Source organism: Cryptomeria japonica, chromosome 5, assembly GCF_030272615.1.
Source record: "Cryptomeria japonica chromosome 5, Sugi_1.0, whole genome shotgun sequence".
Lineage (NCBI taxonomy): Eukaryota > Viridiplantae > Streptophyta > Pinopsida > Cupressales > Cupressaceae > Cryptomeria > Cryptomeria japonica.
In genome coordinates, this window is record NC_081409.1 from 2,417,216 (window position 1) to 2,439,023 (window position 21,808).

Here is a 21,808-nt window from a genome sequence, read left to right on the forward strand (position 1 = left end):
TGAAGGGGAAAATAGGAAAGGTTCTCCTAAGACTCTAGAGTCTAGAGTTTTGAAGTTTCAAAATTTTGGAGTTAGCATAAAAATTCTTTAAAATGATAACTCTAGAGTCCAAGGCTTAGAATGGTAGAAAACAACATTCTTTCACAACAAATAATGACTATAGTGTCTAGGACTCCAAAGTAAGGAAATTTCCATACTTAGCCAAATTTCATGAGGATGGGTTGGACAAGATTTTTGGACCAATGGGTTTAACAATACAAAACTCATACAAAACTAGGGAAAAGGTTGTAGAATACTCAAGAAACCTAAAATTTAGAGAATGCAAGCAAATGATCATGGGTTCAAGGGTAAAAAGATCAACTAATGGGCCCTCTTTACTAATTTCTTTTAGGAAATTAGCTTACTGCACTACAAATTGTTGGTAAAATGGTGTCTCAACCTTGCATTTACATGAGGTTACTATTTATAGTAAGTTTTCATTTGAGCACGAAATGGTGTGAAATTCTTCCCAAAGGTTCTGGCTAGCTAGATAAGCATACCAATAAAGCTTTATCACAAGATCACGACTAGTTTTGAAGATATTAAAGTTCTTGTTTTGGAGGGGTACAATGAAAGGTTTAAACTTAATTTTATTGGGTAATAGATGTTGTACACCTTTCAAAATAATGTTGTAATTATAATATTTTATTTATTATGTGATGTTACACATGGGCATGTAACATGTAGAGATTCCTTGGGATTATTCTAGGGGGGCACTTGATGGGTTGTATTGTAACACTATGTTGTTATATTGTATTTATTTAATATTATGAAAAAAATATTTAAAAAGAGAAAACTAAGTACCCAATATTAAATGTGGGGGTCAAGGGGGTAGGTAAGCACATGGGTTTGTGAGCTTTTGTCTATATAAGCAAGCACATGTTTAGTGGGTAAGGTTGGTTGGTGGTTCTGGGTTGTCATTAAATTGGGTCCTTTGGAAGTTTTCATTTGTGAAGCATGGCATGGGATGTGTGTATTCATGCTTGGACACATGGGAATGCATTTGAGAGCTTGATGATTCAAAGGTATTTATTGTAACTCTTGTTGCTTTATGGTTGATTAATACAATGGAGTATGGATGCTTTTGGAGGATGGGTTTTTCCTTCATGAGGGTTTTCCTAGGATATATCTTGTGTTATCTCATGGTTTTTCTATTTAATCTTTTCATTATGGTGATTTCATAAGCTTGTATGCATGCTTTTCTGTCTTGGGTTATGTAGGAAATGAATTATTAAAATTTGGGTTTAAAGAATTATTTCCTAACAAATTTTGATGACTTTAGACCCTTTTAAATGCCTTGAAAAGTGGGCATAAATGGAATAGCCATTTATGAGGTGATAGATCACTTTTTGAGCTTTCTGGCGCTTTAAACGGTTTGTCAATCGGACACATGATTCACAAGTTATGGCCTCCAGAAGTTTGGACTCCTGAAATAAGAAATATAAAATGCATCGAACACATAATGAGCTATAAAAGGGAGGGAAACATGTTGATATGTGTTTTGACATGTCATAGGGAATTTATATTGGATATAAGGTTGGCTATACTTTATTGGGTAGTTTTACCCATGGAAATGTAATACTGTTTGACAGTTTCTTATATTGTATCTCCTATATATGAGGTGCATGAGATAGAGGTTGTGTGTAAGAGACTTATGGCTATTGAGTTATGTCTGAATCTCTAATTAGTGGTAATCCTACAAAAATATTTCTCTACAAGTATATTGTAATCTGTTATTGATTGTTGAATAATATATTTAGCTCCTTTGTGGGGTTTTTCTCCCATAAGGGCTTTCCCCACGTAAATCATTGTGTTGTGGTATGAATATTATTATGTTTATTTATGTTAAGTTTCTATGATGTTTGCAATGATATGTAAAAGTTTTTTCATTATTCTCCTCTCAAGGTTAGTGTAGGAATTTGTTTCGCTACTTAACTTCCTTACAAGTAGTATAAGAGCCTCATCACCTTTGGTTTCAATTGTGGGTTGTTGTGTCTATTGAATTAATCTAGATTTGAGTGGGATCTTATGCAGAAGATACTTTTTGATCTCATTGCAGGAAGTTTTAGATGGAAAGTTCATCAAAGAGAATAGAGGTGGAGAAATTTAATGGAAGAAATTTTGAGACATGGAAGCTGAAAATGGAAGATCTGCTAATAGATTGAGATGTGGGATGTTGTTGATGCGAATATCCAAAGATCCTTAGATCCTATTGTGGATACTCAATATGATGTTATGGACCATAAATTCAAGGGTCTAAAAAGACTGTGCTTGGAAGATTCCATTCTGATCAATGTCCACAAAGAGAATACTACAAAGAAGTTATGGATTAAGGTTGGTGAGATGTATCAAGCGAAATCTTTATCAAATCAGATTTTCTTGAGGAAGAAATTATATTCCTTGAAGATGAATGAGGGTAGACGAATTGCAAACCACTTGGAAGCATTTAATATTTTGGTGGCTCAATTGGTATCTATTGGTGTTAAAATGGATGAAAAGGAGAAATGTCAGATCTTTCTTTGTTCTTTGCTTGATTTGTGGGATTCTCTTGTTATGGCTATCGGTGGTACTTCTGTTATTTTGAAATCTAGAGATGTGGTGGGTGCCTTACTTGTTGAATAGAGGCAAAGGAAGATATCCATCACTTCTAAGGAATTCCTAATTGTTCATGGAAGACCTAAGGAAAAATGCAAGAAGGATGAGAAGTGCAATAAGTCCAAATCCAAAGGGAGGTCAAAATCTCCTAGAAAGTCCAAAGTCATTTGCTGGAATTGCAGTAAACTAGGATACATCAATAAGGATTGCAAAGAAGAAAAGAAGAAAAAGTAGAAGTAGGATTTTGATTCTGAGTCCGAGAAGGAAGATGGTGATGCATTCATTGCGGTTTTGGCTACTCATGCAAGTAATGATGCATGGTTAATTGACTCAGGTGCATCTTTTCATATGACTTCCAATAGAGATTGGTTATCTGAATATGAAGAATTTAATGGAAGTAAGGTGTACTTAGGTGATGATTCACATTTAGATAGTGTTGGTCATGGTAAAGTTAGGATCAGGTTTCTTGATGGTAGAATAAAAAGGACTGGTGGTGTGTTGCATATCCCTGGATTAAAAATAAATTTATTATCTATGAGAAAACTGATAGATTTGGGTGTGCAAGTAGTCTTTTCTGATGTAGGATGCAAGATGATTAAGGGTTCTATGGTGATTTCTAGAGGTGTCAGGTTTGGCGCTTTGTATAAGTTAGAGGCATACACTATTGAGTGTAATAGCACTTCTATAAAAAGTAAATATGTGGATACTTAGTCAGAAGATTTGAGGGTTTCACCTTCAATGGATGGACATGGATTTTGGGTACCTAAGGGTTCTCTTTCTTCTGAAGCTATGTTACCTACAAATAATACTATGTTATGGCACCAAAGACTTGGCCACATTGGAGAAAAGGGTCTAAGGACCTTGAAAAATAAAAACCTTTTTGAAGGTTTGAATGATGTAATTTTGACTTTAATTTATGTGAGATTGCATTTATATAAAAAAAAAAACATGTTCAATTTTACTCAATTTCTCATAAATCTTGTGGTGTTTTGGATCTTATTCATTATGATGTGTTTGGTCATGTAGATGTTCCTTCTATTGGAAAATCCACATATTATATTTCATTTATTGATGATTTTAGTAGAAGGACATGGGTATATTTTAAAAGAGTAAATCTAAATTTTTTAGTCGATTTAAAGAATTTAAATCAATGGTTGAGTTGTAGATTGAAAATAAAATTAAATCTTTAAGGACTGATAATGGCAGTGAATTTTTCTCAATAGGATATTTATGGAGAAGGCTATAAGTATGCTAAGTGGTGCTAGACTAGAACACAAGTTTTAGGCTGAAGTTGTTGCCATTGCTTGCCACCTGATTAACAGGTCTCCTACATCAACTCTTATTGATAAAACTCCTATGGAAGAATGGTCGGATCACAAACCTTCATTGAGACATCTTAGAGTTTTTCGTTGTGAGGCATATGCACGTGTGCCAAAGGAGAATTGACCAAAGTTGGAGAACAAGGTTGTGAAATGTATCCTCATCAGGTATAGTTATGGTGTGAAAGGATACAAGATTTGGGACCCTGTTGCACAAAAGGTAATACATAATAGAAGTGTTATTTTTAGTGAAATTAAGTCTCCTTTTGTTATATTACAGCCATAAGAGACTAAACAGGAAGATGTGATTCAATTGCCTTCTATGCCTGAAAGAGTTGAATTGAGAGCCCTAGATATGTTGAATAGAGTAATATGTTGTCATTGATGTCAACATATTCCTCTGTGTATTTCAGTGTTGCAATCAGATTAAGTGATTTGATTTGGAAGATTAAAGGGTTTTGAGATACTTTTCTCTAGTTGATTCTACAAAAGTTTCAAAGGTCCACATGAAGAATTGATCAAGTTATGAGATCCAGTATTGTGGTTGGTTATTCAGTATTTCAGTGTTGATAGTGTTTGGTAAATCGATGTGTATTGCACCTGGTATTGCAATATCTCTATATGTGGATGTGTGGGATGTGTTCTGGACATTTCTTTATGTCCTCAATTTGAGTGGTTCATGATTTGGAGGTCTGCAAATGAATCTTTCAGTTTGACAGTTAGTTTTGTGTGTTCTTGAGCTTTGGTAGAGAGATGATGATGATTATAGTAATTTGAGCTGGTGTGGTTGTTGCAATGTCATTAACATTACTTGTGAATGTTTCTAGATCATGTGCTATGCGTATTGGTGGTCTGCATTGATCATTCAACGCGTTATGGATGATTTTCTTGATCTGGTGGTGTTTTTCATGTTCTTGGTTGACATGATGATTGTGGTGTGTTGTAGATGATCAAGGCATAATTATTGGAGGTGTTTTGTATTTGTGGTGGTTGTTTACATCCATGCCATGTCATAACCAACATTGTATTAGTTTATATCTAATATTGTAGTGTGTTTGATTGTATCTTTGTAATTTGTGATATGTGTTGATCCAACCTTAAAAGATAGGTTGATGTCATGTATAACTATATGTAATAATCATTGTGTGAGGTATTCTATGTGCGAATAATATATTAATCATTCATTAGTAGATCAGAAGTGTGAATAAGTGTAGAAGAGAAGAGTAGGTGATTGTGTGCTTAACCAAAATTGTACTCAGGCATGAGAAGATGTTATTTTATCAGTTCATGATCCTCTAAATGTAATCTGAATGCTTTTATAAGATAGTGAATCTTCCTGTAAGGCAATGCACCTTCCCAAGGGCTGTAGCCCTTCTTGTTTTGAGCAGTGAGCTCTAGGAAGTGTTCCTAAATGCATGTGCATTCCCCATTGTAATATTTCACTTACTCCTAGAAGGGTATTATCTCATGGTTGAGTTAAAGCTTTTTAGCAAACTAATTCACCCCCCCTCTTAGTTTTCTACATTGTTGCCAACAATTGGTATCAGAGCTAGATCCTTTGAAAGAAGCTTGATCACTTGAGGTGATCTGAGATGACAACCTTTTCTTTCAAGAAGGATAGTCTGAGATTTGATGGAACAAACTACTCTCTTTGGAAGAGCCAGATGGAATGTCATTTGAGATGCACTATTGAAGACTATTGGAAGACTACTAAGAATGCATATACTATTCCTCAAAATGGTCCTACAACTTTGATTGAGATAAAGGAACTTGAATACAATATTAGAGATAAGGAAGCATTGTTGAGTGCCTTGACTGATTCTGAGATGACTAATGTGATGGATTTGCAGACTACTCGTGATATTTGGAAGAAGTTGGAGAGTTTATATGAAGGTGACAGTCATGTGAAATTTGCTAAGTTGCAGATCCTCAAAGGAAAGTATGAATTGCTGAAGATGACAACATTACCTCTTTTATGCAAAAAGTGAATGATCTTGTATTGAATATCAGATGTGCTGGTGGAGTTTTAGATGAAACTGAGATTATAGCCAAGGTGTTGAGATCCTTGCCTCCTTACAAGGCTAAATTTTCTTCTATTGAGGAGATCTGGATTGTGACTAATGTGACCAGAGACATGTTGGTTGGTAAGCTTATTGCTTTTGAATTGAGTGAGTTTGGTAACTCTTTTCCTAGGACTGAATCTGCATTCAAAGCTACTGCTCCCGAGAAGCAAAAATATGATCCAGGAGAAAGTTCTACAAGAGTATCCATGTATGAGAAAGAGATGAAGGAGATGAAAGAATAAGAAAGAGAGCTTGAGGATCTTGAAGCACTTATTTCTAGAAGATTGCCTAAAGGTGTCGATAAGTTTGAAGGAAAGTTACCTCTTAAATGTTTTTCATCCACTAAGATAGGACATTTTGCTTCTAGGTATCTGGAAAAAGATGGAAATCCTAAGAAGCCATTCAATCCTCACAAGTCTAAATATCAGAAGAAGTTCTATTATGTTGTAGATAAAGGTGTGACAAATGATGAATCTGAAAAAGGGAAATTTAGGGGATGAATGGGTTTTCATTGCTATCAAGGAAGATGATCTAGTGACTACTAATTCTACTAGATGCACTAATGAGGAGAAAGATTTGGTTGCTAAAGTTGAAGAGAAAGATGAGTGGGTTCTTGATAGTGGCTACTCTCATCATATGATAGGTGATAAGACTAATTTTGTGAGTAGATGAAAGTATGATGGTGGTATTGTTAGATTTGGTGATGACAAAGATTTTACAATCCATGGTAGAGGTTCCATTTCTATTGATGGTAAGAACAATACTAATGATGTCTTATATGTAGAAGGTCTAAATCATAATCTTTTGAGTGTTGGTCTGATGGTTGATAAGGGATATGACTTGCAATTCAAGAATGGAAAATGTAAGATCTTGAGTAGCTCCAAAATTGTGATTGCATTAGGTACAAGGACTAAAAGTAAATTCTTTCACTTGAATGTTGGTGGTAAAAGTTGTTTGATTGCTTAGATTGATGAAAATTGGCTATGACATAGAAGGATGTGTCATGTGAATTTTGATTGCATGGTTAAGATAAGTTATACTCAAGCAGTGAGAGATATTCCTAAGATAATGAAGCCTACTAATTCAGTATGCAAGGAATGTCAGTTAGGAAAACAAACAAGAGTTACTTTTAGAAGAAAATAGTATAATTCTAATGGATTGTTGGATCTTGTGCATACTGATTTGTATGGTCCTTCTAGAGTGAGAAGCTTGTAGGGTGATGGGTACTTTATGTTGTTGATTCATGACTATTCAATGATGATGTGGGTTACATTCTTAAGGGAGAAGTCTAAAGCATTGGAGAAGTTCAATATTTTCAAAGCTATGGATGACACTAAGATGGGTTTGAAGCTAAAGTGTCTGCAATCTGACAGAGGTGGAGAATTCACTTTTGGTGAGTTTAATGCATTTTGTGAAGAGCATGGAGTAAAGAGACAGTTATTTGCACCTAGAACACCTTAGCAAAATGGTGTTGTAGAAAGAAAGAATAGAACAGTTCAGGAAGCTGCTAGAACCATGATGTTGGAAGGAAATGTTTTGCATATCTATTGGAGAGAAGTTGTGAGTACTCTTAACCGGGTGCATATCAAAGGTGATACTGGTAAGACTCCTTATGATTTATGGTTTGGTCATGCTCCTACAGTTAGATATTTCAGACTTTTTGAAAGTAAATGCTATATTAAAAGAGATAAAGATCTAGGAAAGTTTGATGCTAGAGGTGATGAAGGTATATTTCCTAGTTATTTTACTAAGAGAAAATCCTACCGGTGCTATAACAAAATATTGAGAAAGATAGTTGAAAGTGTTAATGTGAAGGTTGATGAAGGAAATGAGAGATAGATCAGATCTTGCAGATATGATTCTGATGATCGAGATGTTAATTCAATTAAAGGAAAGCAAATGCAAACCCAAAACCTAGATCAGATTAATCCATAAAAGACATAGAATCAAGGAGAAGCTAAGTTCGTTATTAATGCAGATGTAAGAACTCAAGAGCCTAAAAATTTAGAAAATATTAAGACTCCCATGTATGTAAGGTTGAATCATTCAGAAAATTAGATCATGGGAGATAAGAATAAAGGTATGATGACTAGAAGAAGACTTGTTGAAAAAAATTGTTTGATTTCTAAGATTGAACCTAAAGATGTTGATGAAGCATGCAAAGATGAAAATTGGGTTAAAGCAATGGAAAAAGAAAAAAATCAGATTGAGAAGAATAATATGTGGATTCTTGTTCCTAGACCTAAGGATAAAAATGTAATTGGAACTAAATGGATTTTCCAAAATAAGTTGAACGAACAAGGTGAAGTTGTTAGAAATAAAGAAAGACTTGTTTCTAAGGGATATTCTCATATGGAAGGAATTTATTTTGAGTAAACTTTTGCTTTGGTGGCAAGAATTGAAGTTGTTAGATTATTTCTTGCTTATGCTGCTTACAAAGATTTCAAAGTTTATCAGATGAATGTCAAGTTAGCCTTTCTTAATGGTGAGCTGGAAGAGGAAGTTTACATTGAGCAACCAAATGGATTTCAGTTGACTGATGAAAAGGATATGGTTTACCAGTCGAAGAAAGCATTGTATGGATTGAACCAAGCCCCTAGAGCCTGGTATGCCAGATTGGATAAGTATTTGTTGAAGCTTGGATTCAATAAAGGTACCGCTGATAGTAATTTGTATTTCAAGATTGATCAGGATAACATTTTGATTGTTGAAGTTTTGTTGATGACATTATTTTGGAGGAAATGATGATTTGTGTAAGAAGTTTACTGAAGAGATGCAGAATGAGTTTGAGATGTCTATGATTGGTGAAATGAAATTCTTTCTAGGATTGCAAATTACTCACTCAAATAAAGGTATTTTCATATCTCAGTCCAAGTATGTGAAGGAATTGTTGAAAAAAATTGGTTTGGATGATGCAAATCCAATTGGTACTCCTATGCTAACTAGATGTAAATTGACAAAGGATGATGATTCTCTGAAAGAAAATCAAACTAGATACAGATCAATGATTGGTGGTGTTAGGACTTTAAAAAAATTGTCAATTTCTATGTCCCAGGCTCAAAATTTTGAATTTTTGCACTCAGAATCCCCTTTGCAGGATAACACATAGGTTATCATACTATTGTAGGTAGCAATGTGTCATATAAATTGAGGATTATATGAAGTATCGATAACATGATATGTTATTGACCCTGTGCCTAATGTCAGCATCTCATGTCAATAACACGTCTTGTTATTAATTGCCTTGAGTTTTTGGGCAGCGTGTTATTAACCACTGAGGTAGCAGCAGGTGGCTATGTATTTTGCAACACATGAGGGAGTCTTTTGGGGATCCAATGGTCTATTTTTTAGTTGATCGATCCAGTTAGTAAACTCACTTAAGCTTCACCGGTTGATAGGTTTCATCTCACTAGTAGGTCGGTCTCCAGGGTTCATCCCTACTGGCTAGTGATAACATCACTTGTTATCCCACAAGACAACGTGACCAACCAAAGGGTCATGCTGGATAAGGCAAGGCATTGATGTGGAGGTTTCCCTTATCTTGTAGGGTGGAACACGATAAACAATAACCGCACGAGATAAGGTCCAAGTCAAACAAGGTCAGCCTCTATTATCTTGCAAGGTAAAAGGAAGGCATAAAGAGTCATGTGGGACAAGAGAACAAAGTGGAAAAAAGAATAAATGATTGTCTCATGCCATATTTGAGATAGGAGGAAGGGTCACGCGAGATAGTGAAGTGAGGGTTTTCCTTATCCCACGGAGTATAAAGCAACAATCAAAGGCTGGACGAGATAAGACCCAAGTCAAAGTGGGTCGGCTTCTCTTATCCCGTAGGGTGTTGGAAGGCATAAAGACTCATGCAGGATAGGAAAATGAAGCGAAGAAAGAAGGTTTTTCTTATCCCGCATGTTCCCGTGGGGATAAGGAAAAAGCTGCGGGATAAGAAGAGAAAGAAATAGTAAGTGAAAATTATTATCTCAAGCCACATTTGAGATAGGAAAAAACTCATGCAGGATAAGAAATAGCAAGAAAGGAAGGTGTTTTCCCTTATCATGCATTGTGAAGAATACAAGGCTAAAGGTCTCGCGAGATAAGAAAGACAAAGAAAAAGGGGCTTATCTTGCGCCATGATGGGCAATACAAAGAGGTCACATGGGATAAGGAGGATAGAAGAAAATAAGAAAGAGGGCTTATCCCACATAGCAATGGTCACCTAGGATCCAACTCATAAAGAGGCAAGAAGCAAAGGTAAAGATGCAACACGGGACAAGAATGAACATAGGATACTAAAGAAATTGTTATCCCGTGGGGGTCCCCATCAGTCAGCAAAAGGTCATGGGATAAGAGAGAGAAGAGACAAAGAAATATTTCCTTATCTCGTGCATCCCCGTAGGGATAAGGAAAGGGCCGTGAGATAAGGAAAGGTTAAAACAAAAGACAAAAAGCTTATCTCACAAGGTAAAACAGGGTTAAGGAATATAGCGCGGGATAAGGAAAAGTCAATAGAAGCAAGACTCAAGGGGCTTATTTCACAAGGATAAAAAGGATGTCTCCAAAGGCTACAAGATAAGAAGACAAAGGAGATAGAGGAAATACTTATCCCATGAGGATAATGAGAGTATCCCCATAGAGCATGGGATAAGGAAACAAAGGAAAAACAAAGAAAGGGTGTATCCCACAGGGGCAAAGCGATGTCTTAGAGGCAATACAAGATAAGTAAAGACAAAGAGAAAGGTGGAACTTGTTATCCCATGATGCTTAAGGACATGAGATGGAATCATAGCATGCATAACACGCATGTTATGCGATTTGCAAGAAACTTCACCATGCAACCCAATGGTCAAATTATCCATGTTGAGGGTTGACGGAGGTTGACTAGAGGACAAAGGTGAGTATTTTGAAGATTTGGCACGTGCAGATTGGCTAAATTCCATCTATCAAAGGGAGAGATGATGTCGACAAAGATTGTTGTACCGACACGTTGCAGGTAGATTTTTGCAACCAAATCAGATTGGATTTCAACAATAGCACAAAGGGGGAAGTGCATTTAATGAAGATCTGACAGAGGATTGGTTGAGTGGCTCTATGAGATCTAAGGATCTTTTGATGGATACTAAGAGGGGGGGTTGAATTAGTATGCCAAAAAATCCTGTAAGCAAACTCTTAAACAATTTAGCAGATTATCGGTGCAGCAGATTCACTAATAAAGTAGTTAAGATAAATGCAAATCAAATAGAAAACAAAGCATTCACCCACAAGAGCACAATCACCATAACACAAGATATTTGATGTGGAAACCCAAATGGGAAAAACCACAGTGAGCAGAAACTCACAAGTAACTATCTACGGAATAGTAACCAGATTGGTTAAGGTCATATAATGTTCTTCACCAGAACAGATCCTATTAGGAATCTAGATCTTTGTTAGGAGATAAGTCCTGTTAAAGACTACCCGTTAGAGGATTTAAGATCCATAGTTGTGAACCACCTTGTTAGAGGATTTACAAAGGCTTTGCTTAGCCTACCTAGTTAAGGGCTTTAGACTTGTCAAAGATGTGAGTAATCAAAAAGTGAATGATCTAGATAATAGGACAGTATGCTTAATTAGATCCTTGACAAGTCCTTGTTAATGCATTTCAGCATTACTTCAGTCTTCTATATCTGCACACTCTATCTCTTCACACAGACCTAACCTTCTCTTCAATGATCACACATAATAACCTTCCCTTTTCTGTGTCACATACAAAACCTAGATATGATGTCCTTATAAAGGAATCTGATTTCATGTTGTTCCAATAAGATTAGACTACAAGTTCCTAGGTACAGTGCATCTAGACACATTTGGTAACATGGTACAAAAACACCGCCAAAGTGTCGGTGGATGATAACTCATCACACATTATAATAATACCGGTTGGTAACTCATCACAAATATATATATCGGTTAATACAATATACCAATTACCGGTTGTCAAAAATGAAGACTGGAAGATTGTAGTGTTCTGATAAAAAATTGACTACCGCTCGGGTCCTTCGTTCCACTTGAGATCCTCGTACCGCTTGGGGTCTTCATACCACTTGGGGTCTTCAGTCAATCTATGACTGGTAAACCATCTTCTGCAAAATACCGATAGTCTAAAGACTACACATTCAATGACATACAATACCGATTGGAACAACTATCGGTTGAGCATAACTCATACATCAAGTAAGTGTGTGTCCATCAATGACAATCAAAACATCATCGAAATACCAACATCTTTTGTCTATAATATTTCACAGCCTCGATCATGCCAAAGGGTCACCAACCGAGAAGATGAAAGGACACAAAGAAGGCATGGATTACTAAATGTAATAATCTAGATTTAGAGGTGGGTCAAGATGCAATAAAGGATGAACTAAATGCGACAAATCTCTGCATGGCTGGAGATAGCTACCCCTGAATTGTCCTTGAGCTCGTGGTCCCCATTCCTAGAGGCTATCTTCATGGTCGCTTGCATTGATTTCTTCTAGGTGGATTGTGTGCAAAGAAGGAGAATGGACACATCATGATGTATGTTTTTTCATGCTATCAAATTGAGACATGTGTGTCTCACCTGGCTTATAGCTTTTTTTTCTCCCTTGTTCTTATAAAAGGGAATCCAGGGCTAGTGTGAAAGAGTTGGTTCCGAACAGGGGTTTTGTTCCATGTATAGTTGAAGATTAGGAGTATGGTAGAGTTCATTTTTCAGTTTGTAGTCACTTTGACATTGCAAATAGTTATAACTAGAATGCATACAAGATTCGTTGTTTTTATTGTAACTATCTCCAGCATCGTATGCCACTATTTTATAAAATAAATGATTAAGGATCCTTTGTTTTGTCCTTGCAAGCTCAGATGTTTATCTTGTTTCTTGCTTCTCTCCAAGAAAGAGATTAAAGTGCTTTTTACAAGATGATGAAATGGTGTTGTGTGCATGTAGGATATGTAATAATGGTTGCAATGTAATTGTAGTAGGGGGTGTTAATGTAATGCATTGATACTAAGAACCCATTGGTTATTGTTAGGTCTATTTGGGTTAATGTAACATGTTGTAATTTGACTCTACTACCCTAATGAAGGCATTGGTAATGGGGCTTGCACCCAAATGTCACAATCAATCCATTCTATTTAAATCTCTATTGATTTCTACATTAGGAGTAGGATTAGTGTAGAAACCCTATCTCACTTAAGTGCATAGATGCTTAGAAATTAAGGTTAAATCCATAACCAGGAGTTAAACCATCTTCCTTAGTACATTTTTATTGGGATGATATGTTGTACATGTAATGTCCTGAGTATTGTGAAGGTATTAGTTGTTTTGACATTGCATAGGTTCACCCACCTTGGTATCGCAGAGCTAGAAGTGCAACAGATCTTAGTCTTGTGACTGAATTTCATTCGTTGGCCAAATCCCTCCCCGAGTTTGTCGATGAGTTAGTGGCGATTCCTCTAGGACTCGGGAATTATTGGTTTGGGAACCAACAGGTGGATTATTGTATTTAACTCATACTAGACATGACATTATGAATGTTATGTGCGTTGTTGCTACATTTCAAGCTGATCCTAAGGAACCTCATGTTACTGTTGTGAAAAGAATATTCAGATACTTGAAAGGGATAGTTGATTTTGGTTTGTGGTATCCTAAAGATGATGACTTTACTTTGAGTGCTTTTACTAATGATGATTGGGAAGGTGATATCGATGTCCAGAAAAGTACTAGTGGTGGTGCATTTTTCTTGGGTAAGAGATTGGCTGCATGGTCAAGTAAGAAGTAGAATTCCATTTCTTTATCTACCATAGAAGCATAATATATTATTATTGTTGGCAATTGTACTCAGGTAATATGGATGAAGCAGATGTTGAAGAATATAGGAGTTATATTTGATGAGCCTATTGTTATATATTATGATAATCGGTGTGTAAAGCGGAAAAATCGAACCCTAGTTGTTCTCCCCTCCCCAACTCCAAGGAGAGAGAAGGGAGAGTCACTAGGGTTGATGGTTTTCACTTAGGGGAGACTTTACATTCAAAAGAGGGGTTGAAACCCACAAGATCCAATCCCATGCAATGCAAGATTGGATTCTAAATGAGTTTCAAGGGTTGTGACATCAAGGATACCCTCTTTTGTAAAGAATGTAGATAGAAAGATTGAACTAGGAATGCATGTAAAGTAGGAAATATTCACTTATAAACAGAGATAGGGATACGGGATGAAGCTGCGGACCTGGAATTAGTAGTAAAATGTCGAGACGGTGTTGTTCTGCAAATTTGAGCAAAAGTTGACGGGACGATGGTGCCCGGCGTACACACGGTCCTCCGAAAAATCCGCGAAACGAAGGGGGATCTGTTCGTCTCTGCACAAGGATTCCAGATCTTCAATTACAGCCATGTACCTGCAACCTACACACAGAAAAGAGAGGACGATTGGGGGGTTAGGGATGAGGGGTTTGCCTTTAGGTCAAACCCCGGTTTTGGAATTAACCAAGAAATGAGAATGCTGTAAATGTAAATGTTTGTAATGTAGACAAGTACTGATACCTTGTTGTAAGAATGTTTGTATCCTTACATGCGAAGGTGTAATGTATGTAATATGTTGTATTGTTGTATGTGATCTCCTCTTCAATGGTTGAATCCTTGTCTTGAATGCAACACTTAGCCTTGAATGGAGACTTAGAATGCTCAATTGCTTGAAGGAATGCTTGAATGCTTGAATGCTTGAATGTTTGAATATTGTTTCCACGTCTTGCTCTTGCTTATTTCCTTCCTTTTTCTTAAGAGAGGAAAAGTAGTTTATATACTTGTCAATTAGGGCTGATAGACTGATTTTCCCGACCTTAGGCCGACCAGGAAACATTATTTTCCAATTTGCAAACTTAAAGACCCGATGCCCACAAGAGACCGGGCCCAAAATAGGGCCAGGGACCAGGGCGCTGGGCGCCATGGTCCCACCTCCCGGGACAGTAGGGTGCAAGAAGGGATCAGGCCAGGGTGCAGAAAAATGCAGTTTTTGGTGTCGTAAATAGGTTTCGAGGTCTCCATTCAGGTTCAACGTTGTGCCGCCATCGTGAAGACCCAAATGCAGTCAAAATTGCAAGTGTCACAATTTTAGGACGCTACATTTAGCCCCCACTTTAGCGGGAGTATAAGCGTATGCTCATACTTCTGGTAAAGTACAAGGAAACAACATTGAAAACCTTTCACCACGTCAAGGATGCAAGATACACCAAGCCCCCAGTGGACTAAGGATCTTACGACTTCGATTGAAAAAGTAAAAGGGAAGATCACGAGGGAGAACCATGACTGTTAGTAGTAAGGTTCCCTCACTATGAGTCATGCAAGAAAGATATCAAAAATTGTCAAGAAATTTTCAAGTATCTTGAAAAGATATGAACGGGATGTATGCCCCCCTACGTTAAAGCGATCGCACACGCCTCATCGGGGGTGATTGCTTTAAGGTAGTGATACATATAAGAAATGAGAAAGGAGCATGTTATCACAAGGATTTAGCCCCCAAGTGTGAGATAAACCCAAGGATAATAGACACAAAACACAAAGCACAAGGTGAATTTGCTTTCCTCGGGGTCAGTATGCTGTATGATAATTGATGTATATCATATGTATGTATGAATAATTGTTCTTCATTCCCCAATCAAGGAAGGTCACCTAGAAGAAGGGAACACATGTGTCTTTTGAGTCAACATGAGAGAGACCAAAAGAGATCTCAATGTTTTGCATCGTCCTCAAGTCGACAACACTAAGGACAACAAATAGAAGAATGAGAATAACACATAGAAGAAGTAACAAAAGAGATCAAGAGAGGAGGAGAGAGTCTGCTATGCTAATGAAACTAGTCTAGCACGTCATCTACCCCCCGATCTTGCTGATCAATATTTTAGGAAGGCAGGAAACACGCTAGAGGAGGAACATCCAACACAGCAGATGGAGCTATCACAAGATCCAAACAAGGGCTATGTTCATGTTCCGAGCCACGTTGTTTTTGTCTAGGAGCTAGGATAAGTGCTTTAGAAAATTCGTTAGATAAATGGTTATCAACATCAACATATTCATATTCACTATCAGAATGAACAGGAGTAACATTTTCATCATGAATAACATTTTCATCATAGTCTTAGTAGGAAGTTGAGAAGATTGAGGAGGAGGAATGTTCTCATCCTTATCACTTGGGTGTTTAGGTTGTGGTCTCTTAGGTTGAACAATAGGAGAAGAGGAAGGTCTCTTCTCTCCATAAGAGGAAGGAGGAGGAACTGCTCCATATAAGGGAGGGATATTTGGTTTAGGAAGGAGACCAAGTCCATCATGACGAGGAGGGATAGGTCTACTTTTAGGAAGTTTATTAGTCATAGGCATAGTCACATTCATAGGGATGGGTTGGGAATCTTCTTGAGGAAAGACATTAGTTTTATCTTTCAAAGGAAGAACTTCCTTCTCAAGAACGATAGGAATGTCAAGTTTGGGTGTTCTAGGTTCACTTAGAGATAGGATCATATCTTTCTTCCACTTTTGATAAGATTTAAAAAGATGATCACTTCGTGGAGGAAGAGATTGGAATTGTTTGGGCCAAAAGTAATCAATAGGAACGCTAGAAGTTCTTTCAGCTGGTTTAAAGAGACTATGATTGACAGTAACAACTTCCCCATTATGGGGAAATTTCAAACACTTGTGAATAGGAGAAGCAATAGCTTTCATGGAAGATAGCCAAGGATAGCCTAGCTTCACACGAAATTGTTCGGATGATGGAATAATAGCAAAGTCCACATCAAGGGATTTGTTATGGACCTCAATAGGTAATGTAATAGAACCAATTGCAGGAGAAGAAAATGCATCAAATAGTTTCACAACCACATTTGTTTCATCATAGATCAATTGATTTAATTGCAAAGTAAAAAGAAATTCTTCAGTAATGATATTAACCATACAAGAAGGATCAATAAGCACTCCATGGCAAGGTGTATTCTTGACTTTTGCAACTATATATAAAGGACCATCAGGTGCCTTGATAGTTTCACTGGAATCAAAGGTGATGGAAGGTTCTTTAGGGATTTTTTGGTGCTCTACAAAGTTAATCACATTCGGAGTCATAGACACAAGATCATCAGGTGAGACAGAGGAATCATTAGTATCAATCGCATTAGAGGTATGAGAAGGTAATGGATCAGTAAAAATCTGAAGATTTTGGTTAAGAGGAGCTACAGATGTATTGCCTTTATCATTCACTCCAGAAAGAGAAATAGTATTATTATCAATCAAATCTTGAATTTTACCCTTTAAAGCAAAACATTTTTCAGTATCATGCCCAGGTTGACGATGAAATTGACAAAAAGATTTGTTATCAAAATAGGGTGAATTAATCTTTGCAGGATCTATTTGCCTTATAGGAGGAAGAGTAAGCACATTTTGTTCCAATAACTTATTCATAATACTATGCAATGATTCATTCAAAGGAGTAAACTTTCTTTCTTTCTTGAAAAACTTAGAAATAGGAGGCACACCTGATGCCGCATTCACATTGTTGTTGATGATGTTTTCATTGAATTTAATGGACTCTCTGTTCGGTTTAAACTTCCCAAATGGTTGTTGACTACTATCACCCTTATCACTCGGAGCCATAGGATTTGCTTGTTCCATTTGACTCACAGTCAGTTGATAATTGTGAAGAGTTGCGCACAACTGTTGGAAAGAAGTAAACTCAGAAAACAGAAGTTTTTCTCTAATATCTGTATGTGGGAAAAGTGGGCGAATAAAACTTAATATGTGAAAATTTAGTTAAATACTAGTCCATGCACACACACAGGACTTCTTGGTGCAAGCTATGGAGTAACGTAGTATTACTCAGCTTCCCAAGGAGGGTCCCATGGTTCTCTATCTCACAATGTCCCTCAAACCAATGTTTTTGCTCTCAGATCACTGAGCAAAATGGTTTAGGGATGGCAAATATGAGAATGAGAGCTGCTTTTGATTGATTTTAGTATGAGATGTGTTGTAAGCTATGTATGATGCTAAAATGCAATAAACTAAATGATAAGATGACAAGATTAGTATGAATACTATCCTAGCATACTATATTTAGTCTATGATTGAACTAAAATGATAAAGAAAGTAATCTAAGCATGCATATTAGTCTAATTTCTGATCTAAAAAGAGGCTAAATGATGAGCATATATGAAATGAAAGCTTGAAAGAATTTTAGCATAAGTGTGATGCTTCAAATTTGAAAGATGATTGTTTAGAATGGAGGAATGAGAGCTCTATTAATAGCACAAATAGGGCAATGGATGGTCAAGATTGAATGGTTTAATCAAGGGCCAAGTTTGAAAGTTGAGGATCCATGTGCACAATTGGCACCAACAAAATGGTGACAACTGTCAACATAGGATTCGGTTGAGACAAGAGGTTGGAGGTATTAAAGACCTGAGAAGACCTCATGGTTATGTAAAGGCTAAGGGTCAAGTCTAAGTTAGGCTTACCCACTGGATTAAGAGTTAATCCAAGGATAAACCTTTGTGAAAATGATTAAGAGATAATCATGGTCAAAGCATTAAAGGCCTGATGAGACCCTTGGGTTGGATAGAGGTTGAGTCAAAACAAATGTTTTAACCATGTGGGAGGGTTTGAATTAACCATTAATGGTTATTGGAGACTTTGGGGATTAAGTGGTTGAAGGTTGGAAGCCTTCAATGGTTTTCAAAGACTTTAAGGGTTTTGGTGGTTGAAGGTTGAAAACCTTTAATGGTTATCAAAGACTTTAAGGTTTTTGAGAAGTGACTTCCCTTTGCTTAGGGATGTGACAAAGTTTAGAGGAGGGTTAGGTTAATTAGAAGCGATTAGAAGATTCTAGAAGGGATTAGGAAGGGGTTTGGGATTTTGCAAGTGGATGGGGGGATAATAGGATTTAATTGAATTAAATGATTTTCATTCAATTTGGTTACAATTTGGAGAAATTAAATAAATTAGATTTATTCAATTTAGGATAACTATTTAATTAAATTTGAATTTAATTAAAAGTGGATAGGGGGGATTTAATTGAATAAAATGATTTATTCAATAATGGGTATAGTGAATTTAATTTAAATAATGAGTAATTTACTTAATTAAATAGAAGGTGGATAATTTAATTAAATTGGATTCAATCAAATAGAGAAATGAACATAAAATATTCATTTAGGAATATGGTCATTTTTATACGTCTACATTTTTCCCCTCTTTGAAGTGACGTGTGTGCACATGTTATTTCAAAGAAAATGATGTGTTTTTATGATTTTATGATCAAAAGCAATTTTTGTGTCGCTCTTTTGATTTGCAAGTCGTGCCCCAGATTCGATGTGTGATGCCCCCTCGGGAGATGAATCAATTTTGAAATTTTTTTATTTAATTTGATGATGTTCGTATGATGTGTATGATTTCGTGTATGTAAAAAGTGTGCAGATTGATTCATCTCCCGATAAGTTACAACTGTTTTGGTATAGGGGAGACCGCGACCATATTACAGGTCCCTACGGCTAACCCTAATTTCATTTTCCTCCTATAAAAGGGGAAAAGGGGTTGATTTAGGTTCATTTGTGCTTTGTTGATTGTGAAGAAAGAGAATTTGCTCTGGAGAGAAAATGTCGATTCCCTATCACAGACACCGTTTCGAGCGCATTCGGAGGTACCAGAGACCTGTAGCGCGTGGACCACCAGTAAGTCAACGTTTTTGACCCCCTTTTGATTTTTTGTTTTGTCGTTTTTGGTCATTTTTTGAATTTCAAAGTTCGGGTGTTACGTTTTAGCACGTCTAGGGTCCACAGTAGCGCATGCGAAGTGTGAAGTAGCGCATCAAGTTTAAATTTAGGGGTTGCGTCCGAAAATTGTAGGTTAGCGCATAAAATTTTTAGGTTAGCGCGTGTATGGATAATAGCGCATGTAAAGTATTGGGCATCAACAGGTTAGCGCATAGGTTTTACCTAGCGCATAGGGACCGCAGAGGGTCGCATAGGGAAGGGGGTTTAGCGCGTAGGACTAACCTAGCGCATAGGGCTAAAAGGGTAGCGCTTAGGAGGGATAGATTAGCGCGTAGGCAGAGTCTAGCACATGGGGTGGGTTAGGTAGCACATTGGGTGAAAAGTTTAGCACGTAGACAGAGTCTAGTGCATAGAACAGGTAGATTAGCGCGTAGGAGAGACAGCCTAGTGCGTTGGGGTGATTTAGCGCATTGAAGATCTGTTTTAGCGCATCTAAAAAATTTTGCAGTTTTGCCCGAGTTGAAAAGTTGTTTTGTCTGCCTGTCGTGTTTTGATGAATTTACCCAATATGAGTGTTTGTATAACTTGTTTTGATTTGCGAGTTTTCAAGTTATATATAGATATCAATCTGTTGTTTTGATCAAAAATGATGTAGTTGCATGTTCTGTTTTAAGTTCAATGTATGTGAAAGCCTGAGTTGTGTTACAAGTCGATATGGGTTGGAAACTTGAGTTGTTTTACAAGCTAATATGGGTGGGAAACTTGAGTTGTTTTACAAGTTTATGTGATGTTGGTACTTGAGTTGTTTTAGAAGTTTTGATATGGTTTTTGAGAACTTGAGTTGTGTTACAAGTTGATATGAAATGATAGGTTTTTGAACTTAATGTAGATGAGCAAATTGTTTCATGTTGTTGATGTAAGTTTGATTTTGATATCTTTGTGTTGATGTGGAAACTGATATTGGATTTGTTTGTTTGTTGACAGGAGTGATTGGGTGTCGTACAGTTGAGGGAGAGATTCCCGAGACCATGGACGTTGATACTGAGATTATCACAAGAAGATTTGGACATCATAGAGAGATGTGGATTGACCTCGCTTTTGGATATACCTCGGTTCATGGTGAACCGGGGGCTTTTGACAGCGTTGGCAGAGAGGTGGCATAGCGACACAAACACCTTTCATTTTGCCACTGGAGAGATGACAGTGACACTAGAGGATTGTTACCAGATTTTGCGGATTCCTATTGTAGGGGCACTCCTTCCTTATGAGCAGTCAGAGGAGGGTGGCACAGAGGCATTGCGCCGGATTTTCCAAGATGACACAGTTTGTGGGTACGAGATTCCCTGGCAGGAGTTTGTGGATTTGGGTTATGCACCGTTGCCATCTGTACTGGCAGGATTTATTGGGGGATTCCTTTGTCCTGATCGCGGGTCAAAGGGATTCTCGGTGGGATGGGGACTTGTTTTGGAGGAGATGGTTACGCAGGGGAGGAGGTTTGCATGGGGGTCAGCAATGCTGGCTCACTTATACAGGAGTTTACACGAGGTAGTATACCTCGGTTATGGTAGCTTGTCAGCGGGAGTGACCCTATTGCAGGTATGGTGTTGGGAGTACATTCCAGTAGCTAGGCCACTGGCAGATAGAGATAGGCCCGTAGGTGCAGCATATGCCTATGGATACAGAGGCCTAGTTGTCCAACGTAAGCTGGGCAAACTAGAGCATTGGAGGAGGATTTTTGATGATATAGATACGGTCACCTAGAGGCCGTATACAGGTTGCGAGGTATGGTCGGAGGATGGGCTGGAGATACCCTTTGTATTTATGACATGGTATCTGATTGGGAGGACCCCGTTCGTTATTGAGCAGTTTGTGGTGACCCGAGTTTTGCGACAGTTCGGGCGCCAGTAGGGGGTTCCATAGGGAGCATGTTTGTATGCACGGAGGCATCAGGATGTGGCCGATTGGGGGCCGACTATTGATAGTGCAGTGGCGATTGAGGAGTTTACGGGGTTGGCTGGGCAGATCTGGGACT